General features: G+C 39.0%; 1 long non-coding RNA gene across 1 annotated transcript; it reads left to right on the forward strand.

Annotated features, from left to right (window-relative positions):
* The first annotated feature begins 1,949 nt into the window (after positions 1–1,949).
* On the forward strand, positions 1,950–10,742 carry LOC118518719 (uncharacterized). Its single transcript, XR_004908849.2, has 2 exons — positions 1,950–2,321; positions 9,059–10,742. It is a non-coding gene; the product is annotated as an uncharacterized LOC118518719 (long non-coding RNA).
* The last annotated feature ends 10,951 nt before the right edge of the window (positions 10,743–21,693 follow it).

Consider the following 21,693-nt stretch of genomic DNA (forward strand, 5'->3'; position numbering starts at 1 on the left):
TGAACAAAACCCATACTCTTGCTTCTGTACTATGTTAACCATAAACACACAGACGTATTGGTTCCCATCACATACTTCCCCAACATCTATGTGCTGCTGTAGCCCCACTCACCATTAGGTGAACAAAACATGATCACTCCCAACTCAAATCCTTTGGTCTATCAAAGAATCTTGAGTTTTGCACTGGGTTTGAAAATGAATCTTTCATTGAAAAATATTTTTTACAACTAAGAAAAAAGGTCTAAAAGGGATTTTTCTCCCTATCTTAGCAACAGAATTCACATTGTTTACAAGCTGCTTTGATCAATTATAACAAGATCAGTGATCATGATCAACATGTTAATTATCTCAAGGTGAGTGAGAAAATTTGACCTGTGACATAGCATATAATCTCAGCAAAACAAGCACAATTCTCTACAATAAGCATGCTAATAATGGACACCAGTTTTCTATAATAAACAATCATAGTCTTCAGAAAAGGTTACAGTCCTTGGGGGATAATTATAAACACACACCCACTCCACTCAATGCTTTGAGGGAAAGTTCTTTTGCCTTCTCAAAAGTAAAACAAAATGAAACAAAAAATGTTAAATTAACTAGAAACTCTGTTCCCTGACACAAAACACATTTATCCCATCTTTATTCCTTATAACTCTAAGGTAACTGATATGTAAATATTCCTAACCCCTCTCCTTTTCCTATTAAAATATGATCCTCAGGATATAACATTTTTCAAAGCACGTGTATCAGATTTTGCCCTTCTAGTTTTCTTGCTAGAACATTGTTGTTGTGATCTATGGTTGTCTTTTAAAATTTTAAATAAAAGATTTTGGGGCTTACAACAATTTTACTCTACATCTTGTAGTATACCATCTCATCAAGAATCTTTCTTTTCCTGTCTATCCAACACATAGGACCACATCATTCTGCTCCTAGCATAAATTTTAAGCCTTGTTTCTCTGAATTCCTTTGGCTATCATGTTAACAACATTGATTCGGGCACTTACTTACACATCACCAAGAAACTTTTAATGATTTCCCATGTATTTTGGCTCATAACTTTTGGAGGAGAGGGAGTTTTCCCTGCATGTCTAGAAACTCAATATACTCCTGAAATCAGAGTCTGTTAGGGTTGAAGATACCCTGATGTTTACCCAGTGCAAATGCATCCATAGTGCTTGCATTTTCCCCTTTATAAACCTTCCTGCTAAGTGGCCATCCACTGTGGTTGGGGAGCTCACTATCTCCTAAAGATTATTCCATTTCCAGATAGCTTTGATGGCTAGAGAGCAACTATCTTACTCTTTCATTCTCCACTTTTCCTCCACCAATGTCATGAACTATAATTCCTGTCCCATGGGGCCCATTCTATCAGGGCTGTATACAATATTCTAAGCTCTTTTCCTCAGGACAGATTTCAAATCTCCAAACAACTGATATCCTTTCTCAGAATAAATAACCCCAAATCTTCTCTTTTTTTTTATGTGACATGGCTTTTAAATTTTACTTATTTTTTGTTGAGGTATAATTAACATACATTATATTCGTTGCAGGTGTACAACATATTGATTCAACAATTCTATACATTCCTCAGTGCTCACATGATAAGTATAGTCACTGTCACCAATGTTACTACAATATTATTGACTATATTTAAATTTTTAATTAGCTGGAATATTGGTAACCAAGAAACTGGACTGATAGAACAGTCATTAAAATTATGTTTAGGACCAGACACTTACCAACACGATCTAACTCTCCACCATGACTATGGTAGCTTAGACCATTTGGAAATGTGACTTGTGCCTGGCAAGGCTTCATACCATGAGCACATGTAGAAGCTATAGCCTATGTCGCTCAGGTAATAAAGCGGATTTAGTCTCCATTTAAACTGCAGGAAGGACGTTTCTCCTCCTCCTTTCTCCTCTCAACTCAAGGAGGAGAGAACTGTCCTCTCCCTCTGCAGGTCTCCAAACTCTGCTGCACTGAATTTCAAAACACCAAGCAGAGCCATTTAAATCTTTCTGCTGAGCTATTTTATTTTCAGCGTATATGGGTGTACCAACCATGGAAAGAATTGTTTACAAATAGTTTGCAATAATGTGGAGAAGGCTTAGCCATGGTTTTGAATTAAAGAAAAAAAAATCTCAAGAAGATTAAATATATATGCATAGGCAAAAAAGCCTGGAAGAAATTTTGCAGAAATGGAAACAGTGGCTTGTGCTGATGAGATTTTAAATGTTTATTGTTGTCTTTTGTATCCTTCACCCTGCCCCCCAGGTTCCACAATGAAGATGTGTTACTATCAAAATCAGAAAAATGTGAATATTTAAAAATATTTTAAATTTTAATTTAAATTGTGCAAAAGGATCCTGTTTTTCTAGAACCCCATATGTTAAGGGATGCTTTGGGTGCATTTACTCCTATCCATAGGCCCATTAACAACAGTGTATAATTGGGAATGATACATAAACACAAGGGAAAAAGTCACTAGAAACCTTTGCCAAGTTAAAATTAGCCCCTAAAGTAACCATTTGATGAGTAATGTTCTGAAGGGCTCTGCTGCTTCTTTGGAGTTGTGATCTCGACTCAAATCTTCTTCCCCATAATTCCTATGTTGGTTCCCTGGCATCTGCCAGACCACCTTGCCGGCACTTTCTTCCCACCACGGAGGGCCAGACACCTGAGCACAGCAAGATCTAACGGACTGCCTACTGGGGAGTTAGGAACATCCAGTTTCTATTTTCAGTCATGTAGTACTGAGGAATCCCCCCAAGAGGTCTAACATGAAAGACAACTGAATTTATTTAAGCCCATTACTGCTTGCTTGATAGGCCTTAAGAAATTCCAAATACGAAAGAGATCACACTCATTAAAGCACAACATGACGCACTATGAAAACACAGCGTATGGTTATTATTTGAAGTCTGAAAAGCCTGAATATCCTTTGATGTGTAAATGTGTCCTTTTTGATTCTCTGAAAAATAGTGGTTTCTAGATCAAAACCACAGATGGAAACTCTCTCAGTGGGTAAAAATCACCTGAAGATAAAGTTGATAGACTCCATTAAGGGGATGAGATTAAATACATGAACACAAAACATTTAAACACATCTACATGAACAAGACAATCTCATAATCACTCTTTAAAATTTAGTAAACCCATAAAAATGAGAGAGACACTCATTTAAATATTTTTTCACTCCTAGTTATGTAATAATTATCATGGAAGTAGTAATTTTGTTCCACTTATTTAAAACCAGTGACCCTTTATAAACTTTACACAGCTGTCATCAAGAATCTATTTGGGGGGCACCTGGGTGGCTCAGTGAGTTAAGTGTCTGCCTTCGGCTCAGGTCATGATCCCAGAGTTCTGGGATGGAGCCCCTCGTCGGGCTCTCTGCTCAGTGGGGAGTCTCCTTCTCCCTCTCCCTCTGCCTCTCCCCCTACCTTGTGCTCCCTCTCTCACTCACTCTCTCTCTCTCTCTCAAATAAATAAATAAAATCTTTAAAAAAAAGAATCTATTTGGGAAAAATATTAGTTCAGAATTAGCAGGATTATAGTAAAAGCCTTGAGAACAGGGATAACGCACTAAATTTTATGCTTACCTCTTACTAACTAAACTACTGCTAAGATGTAAGTGATGAAGTTAATTGTGAAATTGTAAAATTCCGGGTGCCTGAGTAGCTCCATCGTTAAGCGTCTGCCTTCTGGCGGGTCATGATCCCAGGGTCCTGGGATCGAGCCCCGCGTCAGGCTCCCTACTCTGCGGGGGGCCTGCTTCTCCCTCTCCCACTCCCCCTGCTTGTGTTCCCTCTCTCGCTGTCTCTCTCTGTCAAATAAATAAATAAAATCTTTAAAAAAAAAAGAAATTGTAAAATTCATTTTCTTCTCTTCTGTTATTTACCTGGGCTTTTAACTCCCATCCTTAGGCCTTTAGCTTAGATTTGTTTCACAGTACTTTTCTCCTCTCTCTGTATTTTTGTGGATATATATATAAGTATATATATTTTTATATATACACATATATAAGCATATTATATATGTGTATATATATTTTATACATAATTTAAGTTTATTTATTTATTTTTTTAGTAATCCCTATACCCAACGTGGGGCTTGAACCCATGACCCAGAGATCAAGAGTCACATGCACTTTTGAGTGAGCCAGTCAGACGCCCTTCTTTCTGTATTTGAGATGTACCAATATGTTAGTTACCAAGTGTTAATCTTCCTGTCTCAGTCAATGCTATTTGGAGGCAAGTAGCAAAACCCTACTGAAACCAGCTTAGGCAAAAAGAGGAGAGTTTACAAGTCATACAAGTATCTTCTGGAAACCAAAGAAACCAAAATTCATTGGGAGATCATTGCTCCATCTTTCTCCATCTCTGAGGCCACCTGGTCTCCCATTTTTGCTTCTCTTGGCACATCTGCTGGATTCTCATTAATTTGCAGTGTAGCCTTCTCTACTTTTCTGTACATAGCAGGGACTGTCACTACTTCATAGCCCTGAGTTTACTTATCCCCCATTTCTAAGAACCAGCAAAGACCCCCTGGTTTAAATCAGCATAGCTAGGGGGTGAGGTCACATAGCATACATCCAGCCCAGCACTTTCTCAATTTATTTGAACAAAGAATATTATCCACCCGCAGTCTCTGACTATGGGGGAGGATATTGAGGGGTACACCTGTTCCCATCCTCCAAAACAGAATTCCTCAAGATGTGAGTTTGGGATGTCCTGATTGAATTTACAATTTTTATATTAGGAGTGGGCAAACTTAGACCCAAGGAGACAAAATAACTTGCTTAAATTACCAAAATATGATTTAGGGCTGACATGTTACTCATCCCTTCAGTCCAACCTGCATTCCAAGGAAAAGTATAATGGTTACCTGGGTCAAAAGTAAAGAATGAAAGTTGACTAGTTCCTTCCCCTTTCCTCAGCTAGTTTATAAATTAAGGCTTTTTATCACAAGCAAGGCTGTATTGGTTTCCCAAGGCTGCCATGACAAGCTGATACACACTTGGAGGCTTAAAGCAACAGAAATTTATTTGCTCACAGTTCTGGAAGACAGAAGTTCAAAATCAAGGTGTCCGCAAGGCCATGCTCCCTTTGAAAGCTCTGGGGGCAAATCCTGCCTTGCCTCTTCCAGCTTCTGGTGGCTCCGGGTGCTTTGGGGACTGTGTCTGGCTAACTCCAGTCTCTGCTGCAGTCTTCCCATGGCCTTCTCCTCTCCATCTTCTCTTCTGTTTCTTATAAGGACACTTGCATTGGCTTTAGGGCCACCCAGATAATCTCACCTTGAGACCAATAATTACATCTGAAAAGGCCGTTTATCCAAATAAGATCACACTCAAAGGGTACAGGGGTGAAAACATGGACATATCTTTTGAGGGCCACCACTCAGATCACAAAAAGGCCTTATAAGGTATCATAAGGTACTTAAAAACATCAAGAGGATACAAGAGGGAAGGGAGAAAATGGTAATGATTTGGGATTTTTCTTTTTTTTTTTTTTTAAAGATTTTATTTATTTATTTGAGAGAGAGAATGAGATAGAGAGAGAGCATGAGAGGGGGGAGGGTCAGAGGGAGAAGCAGACTCCCTGCTGAGCAGGGAGCCCGATGCGGGACTCGATCCAGGGACTCCAGGATCATGACCTGAGCCGAAGGCAGTCGCTTAACCAACTGAGCCACCCAGGCGCCCTGATTTGGGATTTTTCTTTTTGAAATTGTAGGATGCAGAATTGAGAAAGAAAATGTAATTTCAAGAGTATGCAGTATCCTATTTTCCAGATTATAAAATTTACATTCCTAGATATTCCCTGATACATTCATTCATCTAACCTTTGGGCCATGTGATAGGCCATACCTATCATATAAGTGTGGTGGTATTTTTGTTTGTAAAAAAACCTTTCCTGACAAAAAAAAAAATTGTTTGATAGCATGAGACAATTCACATCATATGAATTTTGCTTCACTATCATAAAAATCATCCTTTGAAAGGCTTCATCCAGTTTCCCCTGGTGCTTCTCAATCCTTTGGTATTTAAATCTTGGAAGAACCTATTGTGTTCTAGAGACTCCAGTGTTAGACTAAAAAGGATGGTTGAGTGCAGATCAACATTTTTAGAGGTCATTTTATTAGTGAATATTTTCACCTTATAATAACTCTTGCTTTTATCCACACACTTGGTTTGCAGTTTTGGAGAATGAATATTCTGACAAAAGAGCTTCTATTGACAAACGAGAAATGTGTCAAACAAGGAAGAGGAACAGGAATTGTTCTGTTTGCCCTGGGGAGGAGCAGACTTGAGCTGGGGTTAGATAAGAGAGCATGACAGCTGTACAGTTCCTTACATAGCACGTGGCAATTCTTAAGTTGAATTAAATGGTAAGACTCATATGGCAAGAAGCATTAGATCTATTTTAATGATGCTAAAGGAAAACATCTTAGAAGTTGAAAGTACAGAGAGCCAAATTTCTTCCCACTGTAAAGGGTTTCTGATTGTTAGAATTGTCCATAAATGAAAAAGATCATCATGCAGAGTAGTAAGACATCCATCATTAGAAAATTTTCAACCCAACATCCATGACTCTGGATACACCATCAGTGTGTCCTTGCACTGATTTGGGGTATGAGAGAGTATAGGGTGGAGAGGTTGTTGGTTTAAAACTCTGCAACCTTTGGATTAGGACAATGTGCCATAAAGTAGGTCAATTCAAGCCTGGAAAAAGAGATCCTTTCTCTTATGCAACTTCTAAAGCAGCACCGTCCAACAGAAGAGTAATATGAGTCAGAATGTAATTTAAAAAATTTTAGTAGTCACATTGAAAAAATGAAAACAGATGAAATTAGTGTTCAAAATATATTTTAACACAATGTATTAAAATATTATCACTTAAACATGTAACCGATGTTAAAAATCATCAGAGAGCCTACATTATTTTTTCATAATAAGTCTCTGAAATCCAGTGTATATTTACATTTATGAACTAACCACATTTCAGGGGCTCAATAGCCACATGTGGTTAGTGGTTACCCTATTGAACAGCACAGCTCTACAATATGCCATTAATGAAAGCACAGATCAGATTTCTGGGAGTTAAAAAAAAAAAGAACCAACTTCAGAAATGCACAAAAATGGCTTCTAAAATCCAGGTTCCCTGCATACTGGAAGAATGGAAGTGATAGGAAACCACTTCCTTTTAACTGGCATACATTCACACTTCCTTTGGTGACTTCTCTCATACTTTCCCTGCTTTGTCACCAAAACCTAATATTAAGTGAATTAAATGACTTTGCAAAGCACTAAGTTTTCTTAGGAACTTCTAACAGTCTCCACCTCTCCAAAAGAAAAAAAAAAAAAAAAAAAAAAGAACAGTAAATAACAACCCTCTAATACTTTTATGTTAATCCTACTATATTGCATTCTTTTTTTTTTTTTTAGAAGATTTTATTTATTTATTTGACAGAGAGAGACACAGCGAAAGAGGGAACACAAGCAGGGGGAGTGGGAGAGGGAGAAGCAGGCTTCCTGCTGAGCAGGGAGCCCGATGCGGGGCTCGATCCCAGGACCCTGGGACCATGACCTGAGCCGAAGGCAGACGCTTAACGACTGAGCCACCGTGGTGCCCCCTACTATATTTCATTCTTTTGTTCTAGGAGCAACTGCACTTACTGATACGTAGTTCCCCTTGTCCGTGGTTTCACCTTTTACAGTTTCAGTCACCTATGGTCAACCAGTGTCCAGAGCAGATGATCCTCCTTCTGTCGTGTGGTCAGACAGTCAGCAATAGCCTAACACTAGGTCACAGTGCCTGTGTCATTCTCCTCCCTTCGTCTCATCATGTAGACATTTCATCCTTTCACGTCACAAAAAGAAGGATGAGTGCACGACAATAAGATATTTTGAGAGAGAAAGAGGGAGACTACGTTCACATAACTTTTATTACAGTATATTGTTAAAGTTGTTCTATTTTATTACTATTGTTACAAATCTTTTACTGTGCCTAATCTATAAATCAAACTTTATCACATGTATGTGTATGTATAGAAAAACAGTATATAGGGGCGCCTGGGTGGCTCAGTCTGTTAAGCGTCTGCCTTTGGCTCAGGTCATGATCCCAGGGTCATGGGCTTGAGTCCCGCATCGGGCTTCTTGCTCAGAGGGGAGCCTGCTTCTCCCTCTCCCTCTGCCTCTCCCCTGCTTGGGCTCTCTCTCTCTCTCTCACATACACACCACATATAAATAAATAAAATCTTAAAGAAAAGACAAGAGAAGAAAAAGCAGTATATATAGGGTTTGGTACTATCCAGGTTTTCAGGCATCTACTGGAAGTCTTGGAACATATCCCCCATGGATAAGAGGGAACTCCTATAGTACAGCTTTCACTGTTTACTAGTTGTGTCTTGTCACCACGGGATTTAAATACTCTCAAGGGAAGCTGCCTTGCAATATTTCCAGTAACACATTATATCTGTGCGTCTTATACAGAGGAGAAAGGATACGGAAGGTCCTAAAGATACACTGGGCTACCTCCATACCTATAAAATTTCCCCAAAGCTCGATCAAAATAATGATGTTTTTAAACACGTCTCCAAGGAGAGCCTATTATTTATTTATAGCATTTAGGAATTGATAAGCTATAGGCAATAAGCAAAATTAAAAGTAAAATGGAACAGATTTTTTCAGTTAACCCATTTTAGGAATCCATAGACATTTCAAAAACTCCTATTGGCATCTTCAGTATAAGTATGATCATGACTGTAAAAATACCGAAGCAAGAGTTTGGCATAGACGGCCAGGTATCTCCCAATATTTGTTATTCTCCTCTCCTCTCTAGTTGTACAATCTCCTGAGTTTAAGACGGGCTCATGGCTGCCGAATTAGAGATTAAAAAAAAAAAAAAAAACACCTCAGCCCTTCTTGTAGCTAGGTGTGACCAATTGATTAATTCCTTTCCAATGAGATGTGAGCATAGGTGACGTATGCACCTTCCTGGTCACATCTTTTACAAAGGAAATGCTCCTCCTCCTCTCTCCCATTCCTCTTCAGGCCAGCTGGAAGGTCTGTGTGATGCTGGTGAACCAGCTTCTACCAGAGAGCAGCCTCCCAGGGGATGGGATAGCAACCTGCTCCTGGATGACGTCTTGGAGTAGAATTGCCCATCCATCCTGAATCACCCACCTGCTTCTGAATGTTATCTGGAAGAGAAACTACTTTCTATCTTGTATAAATCATTGTATGTGGGGATCTCTTTCTTGCAGGACTTTGGCTTATACCTTAACTCATGAAAGGGTTTAGCATCATCCTCACTATCATTTGTACTATGTTCAAAACTTTTGTCTATTACTTTTAACCATCTTTATATATGAGAATATCTCCTTGAAAGACACAGGGACTTGTTTGTTTGGTTTTTTTAACCTACAAAAAAAGACTCTATGACTACTTCCTTGGGAGGATTGTTAGTTTAAATGATACAATGTAGTATTTATGAAATCTTTGTAAACTTAAAAGGTTTGCAAGTAAAAAGTCATTATGTTAATCTCGAGGTAGCAATCCATGATCGTGTAGGGTTAATGATATTTCTGCAAACATTTTAGCCAGTTAATGTGACCCACCTCCTAGGTGACATAATCCATTCAACATGTACATGCTTCCAGAATAATTGGTTTTTTTTTGAGCACTGTAAGATAGCAGTAGGAGGGATACTGAAGTATACAAAGACATAGATCTATTTAGTTACTCCTTGGAAGTGGCTGCCTACTTCACCTGTGTATAAAGCTGGTTCTAGTTATTTGGGAGACTGATTCAGTTCATCACTTAAAAGAGACTTTATAAAATGACCTAATAAAGTGCCATTGTCTAATTGCATATGTCTTTCATTCGTTGATGTAAAGGCAAACCTAATTAAATCTGCCATTGGCATAGAATTTGATTAATTTTCTTCACTCCTCTCAAATTATTTAATGGATTTAATTTTTCTGTAAACCTTTACTGAATATTCACTGCAACAGAACCACCTTAAGGGAATTTGCAAGTAAGATAAGGACCTTTCAGTCCTTATGTCTTTTGACCTTTCTGCAACAGGGGCACTATTGGCTACTCCTTCCTTCCAACTGTCTCATCTTTTGACTTGAGTGACTCATTCCTAGTTTGCTTTTAAACTTTCTGGCTTTCCTTTCTTTGCTATTCTTCCTCCACTTCTTATTTTGGAGATCCCCAACGATCCTTCCTGAACCTTCTCTTTTCACCTATCATTCTTAGCCTTTCCGGAGTCATGAACCTCTTGGAGAAATACATTCCAGGGGGAGGACTTGTTGCATATAATTATGGGATTACTGAATATAATTATGCATATATTATATTACTGCTTATAATTATGGACATACTGAAACAACTGGAAGACCTCAAAGGGTCCTTACCCCTGAGGTTAAGAACAACTTTTCCATGGCTTTAACTCCCACCCATGGTGCTTGATGACTCTCTTTTCTATTTAGCCTGGATATCTCTCTTTCTCTCTCTCCATATTCAGACCCACACATCTGGCTGCTTATTGTATTCCTCACTGGGATGTCAAACAGGCACCTTCCACTCAAACTCATCATGCCCCAACTGAACTCATCATCTATCCCCCTTCTCCTCAACTGTCCTTCATCCTGTGGTTTCCATTTTGGTGAGTGGCACCACACTCCAATAAATTGTTCAAATCATAAAGAAATAAAAGCATCAATCCAGATTACTACTTCTGAAAAAAATGTTTGTTGAATGACTAAATTAATGAATGAATGGAAGGATGAATCAAGTATGATGAAAACAACAGAGAGTAACTATTGAGAATGATATAATAGAGCTATGTTCAAATGTGCACTCAAGTGCTAAAGGCTGGTTTAATTAAGTAGTCTTCAAACAAATTAATATGTACTTATTAAGTTCCTGTTAGTACAAGACACTGTGCTAGGCACTGCTTTCATTAGGGATTAGATTTTAACAATATTTTCAGGGAAATGAGGAACATGGTTTGTCAGAAAAGAGTAGTCATAGTATTTTAAGTGGGATAAATTTTTACTGAAGTTCAATTAATCTTACTTCATGACCAAGAAATGCTAAATTATTATAGCTTCTCTAATTCTCTCTAATTAACAATAGCTCTCTAATTCTTCTCTAATTAATAATAGCTGCTCTTTATGTCTTCAAAGATTTCATCATAGTTTAGACACAGTAGCTATTATAATGGATACTCAAGAAGATGGGACATTCTTTGGAGTTTCGGGCCATTAAATCGGGCAGCTTTTCTTCCCTGAATTCCCATAGCTCTTTATTTGCTTTTCTCTGATGGCACTTATTTTCATTTTATGATTTCTGTACATATCCTACCTCTTATCAGAGAGATTTTTTTCCCCCACAGACTCTGTGCATACTCAGTTTTGTGCTTTATGTCTGGAAGGAGAAAAGTAAATACTGAGTCAATGGATGTTTTTCAATATCAAAAAAACTCATTTAAAGGTAATATCAGGGGACCCTGGGTGGCTCAGTCAGTTAAGCATCCAACTCTTGATTTCGGTTCAGGTCGTAATCTCAGGGTTGTAAGATCAAGCCCTGTGTTGGGCTCCACACTGGGCATGGAGCCTGCTTGGGATTCTCTCTCTCTCTTTCCCTCTGCCCCTACCCCTGTTCATGTTCTCTCTCTCTCAAAAAATAAAAAATAAATTAAAAAAATAAAGGTAACATCAAATAAGTCCTATAAGTCAAGTAAATTGTTTTACAAGTGATGTTAAGAAGTTTGTGATGTTTTCCAATATGAGAGCAGCATACTGAACCTTTATAAGTTACAGATTTTTGGTTTGTACTTTAATGCAGCCAGGAACATGCTAACCCATTTTTTTTTTTTTAATGATTTTATGTATTTATTTGAGAGAGAGAGAAAGCACACTCGAGCTGGGGATAGGTGGGGGAGGGGCAGAGGGAGCAGGAGAAACAGACTCCCCACTGAGCAGGGAGCCTGACTTGGGGCTCAGTCCCTGGACCCTGGGATCATGACCTGAGCCAAAGGCAGAGGCTTAACAGACTGAGCCACCCAGGTGCCCCCATGTTAACCCATGTTAGAAAGTAACTTAAGAGGCAAGGTATTGGCTGGTTGAAAGAAGCCTCCAGGGCCAGACCATGTGTGTTCAGACCGGCCTTTGCCATTCAACAGCTGGGAGGCAGAGGACCCCTTGGTGCCTCACTTCCCCCTCTGGAAAATGAGGATCCTAATAGGACTTACTTTGCAGAATTTTTAAAAGGATAATAATTAATGTATACACCTAAAGCACCTAGAATGGTGTTAAAACTCATTAGACACTAGTCATCATTTCTTACAGTCCTAACAAGAAGAAAGGGGGGCCGTGATCATTTATTAGATTAGGAAAGAATGGAATTTTCTTCTTTGGAAAATGTGATGTAGACAACATCCCTCCTAATTTCCCAGCTCAGAACATTCCCATGACTCCCACCTTGTCCATGACACCACAAATGCCTAGAAGGTATTTTTCAAGATGTAGGTAAGAGCCAAAACCCATTTTATAATAAATCAAATAGGTGTAAGTTTTACACAAATTATATTTTATCCTTTTTAGTGTTCCCTACTCAAAAGACTTATCTGCCTTTCTAGACCACGGCAACAGATTTTACCATGTGGTTGTATCCTTCTCCCATCCTCCCCACCTTGTCCCCAGTAAAAAGCTTTCTAGAACTTAAAGAAAAAGACTGTATCTAACCAAATCTAAGGCACAACGCAAAGAATTAACCAGAAAATTCCCGGTTGTCTAGGTGGACTTGTTGGTCTCCTCAAATGTTCTCACTCCGCCATTGCTGCCAGTTATTACTGAGAGCCCACGTTTGGCAAGGCCTCGGGCAATGTCAGATGTGGGAAGAGAGGGTGACTGCAGCTTAAGCTTGGTGCAGAAGCTTCAAAGAATTGTAAATTTCAGAGAGAGGGTCATGCAAAACATCAGAATAAGAGCCTCTATAGTCAACCCAGTCATGGGATGACGAGTCACAGAGAGCAGCTTTGCCCTCACACAAGAACACTTCTTAGTCCTGGAAGCCTGCTCATTACTGGGTCACATGCCTATGTGTCTCTGCCATGGTAAACCTCATACAAGAAAAGGCCAGCCTTTCTCAGCCCACATCCACTGGCAGCTGTCTTTATCATTTCAGGAAAAGGTCATGGCAGTGATAAGGGATTTTGGTTTTGCCTGAAAAAGGAATGCTCTTTAACTAAATTTTCTGTGCATCCTAGAGAAGTGCTTTTCAATTCCCACAACTGACTGGTAAATTTAACTCCACACCAAAGGTGTGATTTTTATATTATACCCAAAGTGGTAAAATTTGGGTGCAAAAATTGTTTATTCCCTTAATGTTCCAGAGTAAGTGTAAATAGAAACAAGACACAGCAGACACCAAATTTAGTCAATATGAATATTCTTGGGCAAACATGGTTGGACATATAGCTTAATTTCAATGTCGGTCTTATTCTTCTTCCTATAACCTTCATTGCATGCTATAATCAATTACTTTAGTCTGTCCAATTTCTTGGTGACTCATTATTACATTTTTCTTAGAAAAGGAGGAGACTTGTATTTCCTGTTAGTAGGACTTTCTTTCCCTGAATTTGTGCCACGTAATGATACTGTTTTTTCTTCCTTTTATTCAAAATAGTGTGGTGGGGCAAGAAGCCAGGCCGGAACTTGCTGTGGTGTGGTGTTCATAGATCTGTTAGAATCTGACAGAGGTCGGGGATGAGGTCCTTGGACTTTGAAGGTGATAGAATGTAGTTTGGGTGATCATATAATATATTGTTTAAATTGGGACATTTTTGAAAATGAAAGGGGGCACTATTCAAAAAAGACAACAGGACAGTGTAAATCAAGACTATCACAGGCCAAACCAGAATTTATGGTTGTCCTACTAGGGTAGAAATGATCTGGACTTCTATCCAAATCTTGACTGTACAATTTTCCTGCTTTGACTTGTGCAAAGTGATACAACCTTCTTTTTCTATGTCTGTAAAAGAAGGATAACAATTTTCACATGTTGAGAGTGGGGGAGGTGCTGACACATTGTATACCCTTTGTAAATATTATCATGATGATGTTTGCCTTGTATACCTTAAAATTCTGCAACGTAGATGGTATGAGATTATAAATGAATTAGGTTAAGTTACCCTAGAGGTACAGTCAGTTGCCCCAATCAGAATTTCCCACTCCAGGATGACAGCGAGTGATCTCATCAGGATGTAGGTACGACAGGCACATCTTTCCATCTTATCTGAATTCAGACCAAAGATCGTGCTATTTAATATAACAAATGTCAAAAATGAGTTTTTTGTTGTTGGAATTAGTGGTTTGTTAGTCATCATAATGGACATTAGAACTAGGCTCTCATTGATAGTCATGTGGACTAGCTAATATATTTTAGAGGTACTCCCATGCTTGCATGAACATGTTTTAAAGAAGCTGGACCATTAGGGATGGTGCGTGGGATGGAGGTCTTCCAGTTGTCTGATGCTTACTGTGAGGATGACAGAGTCCTGGCTGTAGAATATTGTTCATCTGCCTCCAGTGAACCTTTCATGCAAGGTCATGATTACAGTTCCCAAACAGAAAGAGACCAGGCACTTCATCAAACTCACAGAGCAGGTGGTAAGTGTTACCTGTTTCTGCTTGCTAACAAATGTTTGCTTAATAAATGTCTGTATGTATGACAGAAATTGGCCTGAGATTTAGTTTAATAATAAAAACTAGTTATGAGGTATTGAAGAATAGTTCATTTTCATCCCAATTCCTATAGTGGCTGCTATCACTATGTACTAAATAAGCCAGTCATTTTGCATGATTAAAATATTTGCAACAGTTATTTCTCTGTTTTTCACCACTAATGTGATTCTACATCTGGAACTTCTGCCCACTTTGGTTGGCCATCTGGAATGAAAAAAACAAAACAAAGCCAAAAAACCCAAATCTTAGAGAAACTGACTTGCATAGAATGGAAAATGGCAGATCCAGGTGTAGAAGTCAAATCATGTGATTTGAAGTTCAGTGCTCAGGAGTGGGTACAAAGCAAACGAAAGTGTGTGTGTGTGTCAGTGTGTGTGTGTGTGCACGTACATGCCTGTGCCAGATGAAGAGAAAGAGTAGAAAGGAAAGTGAAATGATATGAGGTGACACAGAGGAAAACCAGATAAAAACATAAGACAATACTGTGGGATGCTCTGACAACCCAAACAAGGTGCTAAAATTAAGTGCAAGCCCCCAAAGAAGGGCTGAGAAGAATCTGAAGTTAGTATTTGCTTAAGAGCTAGTTCTTTTTTTAAGAAAAATATTTTATTTATTTATTTGAGAGAGAGAGTGAGAGCGTGCTCACACAAGTTGGGGGAGATGTGGTGGAGGGGCAGGGGGAGGGACGGAGGGAGAAGCAGAGTCCTTGCTGAGTGTAGAGCCTGCCTTGGGGCTGGGTCCCAGGACCCTGAGATCATGACCTGTGTCGAAGTCAGATGCTTAACCGACTGAGCCACCCAGGTACCCCAAAAGCTAGTTCTCTAAATAATAATAAGGTCTATTAATCATTAGCAGTGGACTAACAATAGTACATTTCCATGCACAATGCAGATGTGCTTGCCTCATTGCCTGGTGCCATGAAAAATGTGGTCAGGAGGGCAGTGGTATCTAAAACCACATCTCTCAAAGTTTTAAGTACAATCATGTGTATTGGAGATTGTATACTGATTTTAAAACACCACAAGGAAATTAATCTACAAAGAAACGATTTATTCCATTTTTCATCCATGACAAATTTTCCCTTCCCTTGGCTTATCACCTAAAATACTAAACACTCTACTTGTAAAAAAAAGAAAAACAAAAAATCAAGAAACAAAAACACAACAGAGAAAAAGCACAAGAATCTTTCAACAGATTTGGAGAAGAACCAAATAAAGTACTATTTTCATACAACTTTAAGCTGGAGTAAAAAGCCAGGAAGTAGCTAATTTTAAATATTTAAGAACTGTCAACATTTATTTCAATGGAAAGCATACCTCTGAGGTTAACAAATGATGACGTTTGATAAATTTGGATCACTCTGTCTGAGGATTATGGGATAAGAGGAAGAAAGTCTGAAAAGACAGTATTAGGTGTGTATAAATTTTCTACATGTATATCTATATATGCAAACGGAGTTTCTAGAAAGTAAGAATGTCAGATTTGGATAATCAGTAAAATCAGCATCACTACAGAAATAGGTAATTTTTAAAAAAGATTTTATTTCTTTATTTGTCAGAGAGAGAGAGAGAGCACAAGCCGGGGGAGCAGCAGGCAGAGGGAGAAGCAGGTTTCCCACTGAGCAAGGAGCCCGATGAGGAACTCAATCCCAGGACTCTGGGATCATGACCTGAGCCAAAGGAAGACGCTTAACTGACTGAGCCACCCACACTCCCCAGAAATAGCTAATTTTTAATTCTTGAGCATCAGAATACTGAGATGCTTTTTGACCTATTCAACTGGGCCTCTTTCACTTTGATCCTCAATTTCATATATAATTAAATCAGCCTGTACAATTGAGTATCTTTTAAATCCCATGGAGATTGAAGGTAAAATGCACCTTGGTGAAAACAAAGTAAAAAACTGAGCTAAGTCACACAAAAAACTGAAAAGATTTCTGACAAGTCGATTCCACCTCTATAACTTCAAATGGCTTACAGATGAGGCCACTTTTAATTTTAAGAGGGGAGAAAAGTACCTTGTGTTTGTACGTATGTTTACTCTAAAACACGGACGAAGCTCTACAGCTTATGCAAGGTCTCCATGGCAGAAACCAGGCATGAATTCAAAAGTTTCTTGAGTTGCAGGTCTAGGAGAGCTACATTTTTGCATGGCGAGGCTGCAGTAGCAGGAGGTGACCAGGAAGCCAAGGAAGAGGACAAGAGTAGAATCATGGTCCTGTGGGAGAAGCTGCACCTACCCGTGAATCCAATGTTCTCAACAATGGCGACTTTTCCTTTTCACTCCATAATGACCAGAATATCAATAGCTACTATTTATTGAGCTCTTTCAAACTGTGCTAAATATTTTACACACATCATCTCACCACTTTCACAATGTCCCTAAGGAGGAAGGTTTTTACAACAATTAAACTATTTAATCCTTCTTTTTTTTTTTTTTTAAAGATTTTATTTATTTGAGAGAGAGAGAGAGCATACGCAAGAGAGCATGAGAGAGCGAGAGAGCGGCAGAGTGAGGGGGAGAAGCCCCCTCCCCGCTGAGCGGGGAGTCCAACATAGCTGATCCCAGGACCCAGGATCATGACCTGAACTGAAGGCAGACGCTAAACCTACTGAGCCACCTAGGCGCAGCAACCATTTAATCCTTCTAAAAAATGCTGGGAGACAGGTACTATTCTTATTCTCATTTCATAAATGAGGAACTAAGGCACAAAGAAATTCAGTAATTTGCTTAAGATAACATGGCCAGTAAGTAGCAGAGCTGGCTCAGAGTCATTGTTCTTGGTCACCTAGTGAAGTCAGCCTTCAAATGTGGAGTGGTGCAGACTTAAACCCCTTCAAATGTGGAGTGGTGCCGACTTAAACCCCTGTGACCAGACTAAAATACAAAGTGGGGACTGTGTTGGCAATGCAGAGTGGGGATTTAGGAGAGAGGCCAGAGGCAAGATGCACTTGCTTAGAAAGAGCCATGTGACTTGGCTTTGTTTCTGATACATGGAAGTAAATGGAAAATGGCTACAAAATGAGACACCCAACCACAAGAGTGAGCTTAACATGAAACATGACGCATTGACGCAGGAGCAAAATCTCTTATCTAAGGCAGCTGGTGCAGGTGTCAGGAAGAGAAGTGAGATAATAATCGGAAACTGAAGTGATTTTTAAGATCTTGAATCATGATTGAGAGGTGGGAAAAGCCCTGGGGACATCTTTATCAGCAGCGAATCTTCCGTATTTCCTGTTCTCTTTCTTGGAATTTGGGTAAGTCCGACAGCCAAGCCTGAAGTCAGCCCACCACATTCACTATCTTCTTCATGAAATTGTCTTTCTAGGGCCTGAAAGTCCCTAGTTGTGAATGTAGAATAAGTACTGTCTGTATTTAATGTTTGTAAGATTGGGTTCTCCAGAAGTGTTCTGCAAATTCCACCCACTATCAAATAATGGGAGAAGCAATTTGAAGAATGACAAAACCACTACTCTCAACTTCCACACTAGAGTTTTGGGAGTAATTAGATCTGTTGTACTAAAGAATTCAAGTCATTTAGGGGCAACTGCTTCTGTAATGGTCAGTCTCACACAGCTGCAAGCAGCCTCCTGGGACTATTACCCAGCAGTGAGAGTGAAGGGCAGCCCCACCCTTGTGTTTGTGACTCCACATGATTCTGACTGGGGCTCCTCCCACTCCCTAAGTCCAGATCCATCCAAGGAAGAAAATAAAGAGAACACCTGGTGAGCATACATATTTACATAAGCTACAATGTTGTGCAAACAAACTCTTTTAACTGGTAAAAGGGCATTTTATAAATGGCTCTTATTTCTAACCATTTGCTTTGACAACTTTATTTTATTTATTTTTTTAATTCAAGTGCAATTAACACAGTGTTATATGAGTTTCAGGTATACATTTTAATGATTCAACAATTCCATACATTACTCAGTGCTCATCAAGATTAAGTGTGCTCTAATCCCTTTCACCTATTTTATCCATCCCCCCACCACCCCACCTGTGGTAACCACCAGTTTGTTCTCTATATTTCAGAATCTGGCTTTTTGTTTCTCTCTTTTTTTCTTTGTTCGTTTCTTTTGTTTTTTAAATTTCACATGAGTGAAATCATATGGTATTTGTCTTTCTCTGACTGACTTATTTCACTTAGTATGATACCCTCTAGATCCATCCATGTTGTTGCGAATGGCTAGATTTCATCCTTTTTTATGGCTGAGTAATATTCCATTATATAGTCACTGCATTTTCTTTATCCATTTCTCTACGGATGGACACTTGGGCTTCCATATTTTGGCTATTGTAAATAATGTTGCAATAAACATAGGGGTGCATATATCTTTTTGAATTAGTGTTTTCATTTTCTTTGGATAAATATCCAGTAACAGAATTACTGGATCATATATTTTTAATTTTTTGAGGAACCTCCATACTGTTTTCCACAGTGACTGCACTACCTTTCATTCCCACCAACAGCTCCTTTCTCTCCCTATCCTTGCCAATACTTATTATTTCCTATCCTTTTTGAGTCTAGCCGTTCTGACTGGTATGAGGTGATATCTCATTGTGGTTTTGATTTGCATTTCCCTGATGACTGGTGACATTGAGCACCTCTTCATGTGCCTGTTGGCCATCTGTATGTCTTTTTTGGAAAAATATCTATTCATGTTCTCTGCTCATTTTTAATTGGATTATTTGGTGTTGAATTGTATAAGTTCTTTATATATTTGGGGCATCAACCCCTTATCAGATACATCAGTTACAAATGTTTCTCCCATTCATTAGGTTGTCTTTTGTTTTGTTGATGGTCTCCTTTGCTGGGCAAAAGCTTTTTATTTCTTTTTTTTTTTTTTTTTAAAGATTTTATTTATTTATTTGACAGAGAGAGACACAGTGAGAGAGTGAACACAAGCAGGGGGAGTGGGAGAGAGAGAAGCAGGCTTCCCGCCGAGCAGGGAGCCCGATGCGGGGCTCGATCCCAGGACCCCGGGATCATGACCTGAGCCGAAGGCAGACGCTTAACGACTGAGCCACCCAGGTGCCCCAAAAGCTTTTTATTTCTGTAGTATAGTGATTTCTTACCATTTTTAATGGTCTTTACATATCTAAAATCTTTTCCATATTGTTTGAAGTCCTTATCCTTATTCTCCTTAATGCTTTCCACCAGTGTTTCCCGCCCCGTATAACACACCAAGGTTTCTCTTGTCTAACTCCTATATCCTTTTTTATCACTAACTGTATAGGTTCTAAAATACCATGTATAGGTTTTAAAATAATGAATGTAAATTGTTCCTAGTGTCCATAACTGGCCAAGTAGCTAAGAATTTCGATTATTTCCATCATGGGGTTAAAATGGAATCTCTTTTGAAATACACTTTGGAAATATATTTTTCTTTCACTTCCATGGGTTCCACCTTACATATGATAAGTTGCAATGCTTTTTAGGCCATGCAAGCTTTTCTACTCACAGTTTTGCAGAGATTGGTGACAAATGGACTCAAGCATTGACTAGAAATTGAATTTCAGTAAAGGAGGGAAAAAATGCTTATTATTTAGCAAGTCAACAAAAGTGTGTTCCGTGTTCTCATCAGACACTTTTTAAATGTAGTGTTAGCTTAAAAACAAATAAGCCAAAGTGGGGGACAGAAAATGCTAAACATTAAAAGCCAGAACTTATTCTTGAGAACATTGTTTGTTAATGATAGTTACTAGTCAATTCTTGACTTCTTATAAAGGCTTGGAACATCAGGAAGATAAAGAAAACTGAGTTACTACCAATAATCTACTACAAATAATTGACCTGACTACATTTCAATAAAAACTGAAGGTCATTGGCTATTTTTCTATTTTTTTTCCTTCTTTTTTAGATTTTATTTATTTATTTGAGAGAGAAACAGAGAGTGCCCAAGCAGGGGGAGGGACAGAGGGAGAAGGACAAGCTGATTCCCTGCTGAGCGCAAAGCCCCACATGGTGTGACTTGGGTGGGGGGACAAACTTGGCCTACGCTGGCTGACCAGGGCCAACATGGGCCCCACGTGGCTTGATCCCAGGACCCTGAGATCATGACCTGAGCCAAAGTCAGACACTTAACTGACTGAGCCACCCAGGAACCCCTATTTTTCTATTTTCTTTGTTCCTAGTTTTCAAATACTGGATGTTGGTATTGACCTTTAGCTTGTCATGTTCTCTATGCCAGCACCAAGAACAATTCATAGGTATTATTTATTTAGCTAACTTCATCCTTGAAGCTGCCAAAGAGGATCCAGGATGGAACCGATATAGGGTTGCAAGTCCATAAAAAGAATAAAATTAAATGTTGTACAGAAATGACCTCATGTGTTTTCACAGCCTCCATGTAAGTAGATAAAGGGACTATATTAGTCCTTATTTTATAGATAAGGAAACTGAAGGAATAAGGAAACAGGTATACTCAACATTTATTAAGCATCTATAACAGCAGAGGCACAGTGCGGAGTTTTGGAACATACACATAATTAAGCTGAAGTCTATACCCTCCAAACAGTTACACTCTAGTGGACATGGCTGACTGTGAAAAACACAATCATAAACATAGAATACAATGAAAGAACAGGGGAGGGAATGACTTCTAATGGCTGTAAGCTTTTGAAGGGGTTTTGTAGAGGGGCACCTGGGTGGCTCAGTCATTAAGCATCTGCCTTCGGCTCAGGTCATGATCCCAGGGTCCTGGGATCGAGCCCCGCGTCAGGCTCCCTGCTCAGCGGGAAGCCTGCTTCTCCCTCTCCCACTCCCCCTGCTTGTGTTCCCTCTCTCGCTGTGCCTCTCTCTGTCATATAAATAAATATTTTTTTTTAAAAAAAGAAAGGGTTTTGTAGAGATGGAATCTGAGCAAAGATTTAATGGGTAGAGTGTTCTACAGACAAAGCTGGTGGGATAGCAGAGGTAAGAGCAAA

This window comes from Halichoerus grypus, chromosome 7, assembly GCF_964656455.1.
Source record: "Halichoerus grypus chromosome 7, mHalGry1.hap1.1, whole genome shotgun sequence".
In the NCBI taxonomy this organism is placed as follows: Eukaryota; Metazoa; Chordata; class Mammalia; order Carnivora; family Phocidae; genus Halichoerus; species Halichoerus grypus.